The sequence below is a fragment of the Microtus ochrogaster genome (assembly GCF_000317375.1).
Source record: "Microtus ochrogaster isolate Prairie Vole_2 chromosome 14 unlocalized genomic scaffold, MicOch1.0 chr14_random_1, whole genome shotgun sequence".
Lineage (NCBI taxonomy): Eukaryota > Metazoa > Chordata > Mammalia > Rodentia > Cricetidae > Microtus > Microtus ochrogaster.
The window spans coordinates 29841683-29845781 of NW_004949096.1; the positions used below are offsets into that span (position 1 = coordinate 29841683).

Below are 4099 nucleotides of genomic sequence, written 5' to 3' on the forward strand. Positions count from 1 at the left end.
AAGGGTTAAACTCAGAGGAGCACGGTATTCTCTTAGGGGTCACCACTGTCGAAGGGTTAAACTCAGAGGAGCACGGTATTCTCTTAGGGGTCACTGTCAAAGGACTGAAATATGCTCTCTTCATTTCAGTCCCAGAAAAAAAATAACTTTTAAATGTTTTCAAATATTTGCAAATACTCGTTCAACAGTCTGTCAAGTTCAATAGTCAGAGCCTTCTTCAGGAAAAGAAAGGCAGTTAGAGCCTGGCTCCTAAGCCTGGGCAGCCGAAGAGTAAAATGCTCTGTCATTCTGAATCACAGTTTCCGCAGCTGCAGCAGAAAAAGCAAGACCAACTTGACAAGCTGCGGCAAGATGAAATGTCACTGACTGTGACCAGGGTCTGCCACCACCTTGCTGGTAGGCACAAAAGAAAAGGGAAGTGCTACTCACCGACCAGCTGATCAACCTTACTTTTAGCTCCATCTCGGTCCTCCCAGTTACAAATCAGGGCTAACATGTTCCCATGCATCCTCTCCTCCTCCCTCCCCCACCTTCTCAGCTCAATCTTCCTGTTCCAGTATCCGGAATGCCACTGTCAGCATCTCTCTTGATAAATCCTTATTTAATCTCAGAGACAACAATTGTTAGGAGCCAATTTTTTTTTAAAATCATTACAGGAACCATCACCCTAGGGGAGTCTGTAAAGAACCTCACACCCCTAATTATGTTAGGAATCGTTCTATTGACAGAGCCTACCCCACACCCAAATTGGCTGTTAATGGAGAGCTATTTGTTAGCAGAACCCACTTTACATTTTAAACTACCTAGGAAACTAGGTGTGGCAACTCCTGACTTTTTGGCCTATAGTGACCTGACCGAAGATAACCTCCTGCCTACGTGACCAACACGGACCACGCGACCAACGTGAACTACGTGACAAGAGCTCAGGCCCCTGTACCCACCCCCCAACTCCATACCCTATATAAGTTGTACCCCATCTCTAATAAACTGAGGCTTCAACAGGAATTTCAGCTTGGCCTCCTTCCTCTTTTCTAGCCCATATCTTACAGATAGCGCCTCTCCGGGACCCTGGAATAACTGACCTGCCAGACGGTTACTCACCCTAGACGATGTAACCCGTCAAGACAATTACAAACAATGAGGGTGAAATCATGTAATACTTTAATTCCCATTGACAGTCTTAAGTTCAAATCCATAAGCCCTGTGTTCTGTCTGGTCTGGAGATAGTCTGGTCTATGAGTAAGTTTATTAAAGATACAGCAAGCAAAACAAAAACAGTGAACAGCAGCAGACAGAAAAACATCATCCAATCAAGTGCTGAAAACATCCAGCAGAAATGGACCGGGACAGTCCTGCTGGGCAGCTAGCTAGGGTCCCCACCGAGAGCGCTCTGGGCAGAGCACACATCCTCTCCATAAAGAGCTTGCCTCTTCTCCTCCCCACTGGGGCACTTTTATACCTTGGGGTAAGCAATGGCATACTCGCCTTCCAGCTCTTCCTAGGCTACAATTTTTTCCATTCCCCGTTACAGACTTAGGGTGCCCGCCTGCCCCAGGACTGGGGTTGGATCTGCACTGGGGGAGGGGTGGCTCCACTTCCGGAAACAGCTTCCCAGTGAGCTCAAACAGCATCTGACAATTTACTAATACAATGCACATTACACCCTGAGCAACAAAACAGAATTGCAGTTTTAGAACCAGAATGCCAGCCTCCAGTTCCAGACTACCGTATTCGTGCGACTGTGAAACTGATGGCACTCAATGCTAGTGTTTCCTCACCTGCAAAGTAAGACTGCACAGGTGTGCTTGTATAGATGAGCTCAGATTCACTAGCTAAAACTGGTCTCACAAAGGCCCCCTAACACAGCCCAAACCTATCAGGTCTTTAAACTGTCCTTTCAAACTCCTTCAGGACCTTCATCTTCTTTACCCCATCCCTTCCTTCATCTTTACCCCATCCCTCTCTTTTTGCTGTTGTTGCTGCTGTTTTTCAAGACAGGGTTTATCTGGGTAGCCCTTGGCTGTCCTGTTTCTTACTCTGTAGATGGAGCTGGCCTCGAACTCGGAAATGTGCCTGCCTCTGCCTGAGTGCTGGGAGTAAAGGTGTGTGCCGCTACTACCCAGCTTCTATCCCTCGCTTTTAAAAAGCAAATTAACTACATTTTTATGTCGTCATGTCACAGCATGAGTGTGGCAGTCAGAGGACAACTCTGGAGTCCGTTCTGTCTACATGGGTCCCAGGGACAGAACTCAGGTTGTCAGGGTTGGTGACAGGTGCCTTTATCTGCGGCCATCTCACTGGACCTCCCTGTTTTACAGCCTCTCTGTCAGTATATAACTTGCCCAGGCCTCCCTAGCCTAAAAATAACAAATCTTTCATCAGTCCTTCGTTTTCTCTGGCTTGTCGTAATTTCTTCTCCTTTCCTATACACTTTCCAACAGTCGAGTGTCTGCTGTCTCCACTTGGCCCCATTCCCCCTCAGTTACCTCCAGTATAGTTCCCACTCCACCCACTACACGGAAATGGGTCTTACTACATGGATACGAATTTGTACAATCCCATTGATCTGTTTTGTTTTTCTCTCGGGATACTTTGTTACCTGTTAGCATCCCACAGACCAAACGTTAGGTCAGCACTACACTCTAGGAAGCGGGCAATGGTCGGACCATGGGGTGGGAGTATTACTCATCTGTGTCATGGTTGTCTCCTTTCCCTAGGCCACGTGACTTGTTTCTGCACAGGCTGGAGCTCTAGCCTATGCTCATTAATCTCATCCTTGTGCTGCTTCAAGGCTGCCAGCTGTCTTCACTCTTTCTCTGGTCCAATGTCTGCATGACTCCCACTCCCGGGCACCAACCCACAGCCCTCAAACCAACATTTTCTGACAGATCCCTCTGGACCTCAGCTCCTGACCCCCAACAGTGTTATTTTATTGTAACTTTTCTCCTCACAGGCTTCCACAGCTTAATCCTACTGTCAAAGCTTCCCCCCTGTTTCTTTCCGAACTCTTTTATAAGAATTCTATTGGGAGCCGGGCGATGGTGGCGCACGCCTTTAATCCCAGCACTCGGGAGGCAGAGGCAGGCGGATCTCTGTGAGTTCGAGACCAGCCTGGTCTACAGAGCGAGTTCCAGGACAGGCTCCAAAGCCACAGAGAAACCCTGTCTCGAAAAACCAAAAAAAAAGAAAAAAAGAAAAAAAAAAAGAATTCTATTGGGGTGGGGAGTGAGAATCTCAGATGTTAAGAGCACTTGTTCTTTCAGAGGACCCAAATTTGACTCCCAGCACCCACACGGCAGCTCACAATCATCTCTAATACAAACTCCAGGGATCCAATGCCATCTTTTTCCTCTAACCACACTGAACAACTTGCATGTGTAGGCTCATATTTCTGTATGGTGTAGCAGCCAGGCATAAAAGCCATAGGCCAGGTCTGAGCTGATCACGTAGCTCCGCAGACAAGCTGTCTCTATTTAACAGTAGCCAGGATGTGCTGCTCCTAGTTTCTTTTGTTATAAATGTAGATCACCTGAGAAGAGAAGTTGGCTGAAGCTGATGACTTGAGAGTTAGGAGGTCTGGTCCTTCCTCCCTTTGTAATTTGGAGGATGTTTTATAGAGATGCTAATTCATGGCCTACATGACTGCTAGCATACAGGTAGATGCGGACATGACATAAGCCCATTCACCTGGTTGCCTAGGAGACAGCCTAATGCGTTTTCCCCCACTCAATTGATGTGATGATATATAAGGTGTTTGGAGAATAAACGAGATCTTCGAGAGAGACCTTGCCCTTGAAGGATGACCATGTAAGCTGTGTCTGATTACTCCTCGCGACTCCGTTCCAGTCCAGTTAGGGAATCTGTGTTGGACCCACACGGGCTTCAACAGCATGCCATTTGGAAAAATGTCAGTATTAATGTATGACGTAAATCCATGATCCTACACTTCTTACCTTCAACTTTTATTTAAATCACTTACATATATGGAGATGTGATGTGTACAGCTGTGAGCACAGGTGGAGCAGAGGCCAGAGGTGTCAGATCCTGGGGGTCTAGAATTGCAGGTGTTTCTGAGACCCAGAGGTGTCAGATCCTGGGG

The 4099-nt window shown here is 47.1% G+C and overlaps 1 protein-coding gene across 5 annotated transcripts in view; it reads right to left on the bottom strand.

Moving 5' to 3' along the window:
- The window catches only part of Tp53bp1 (tumor protein p53 binding protein 1), an 89177-nt gene that overhangs the window by 27148 nt on the left and 57930 nt on the right, over nucleotides 1-4099 (bottom strand). The gene's annotated exons all lie outside the window — the stretch shown is intronic.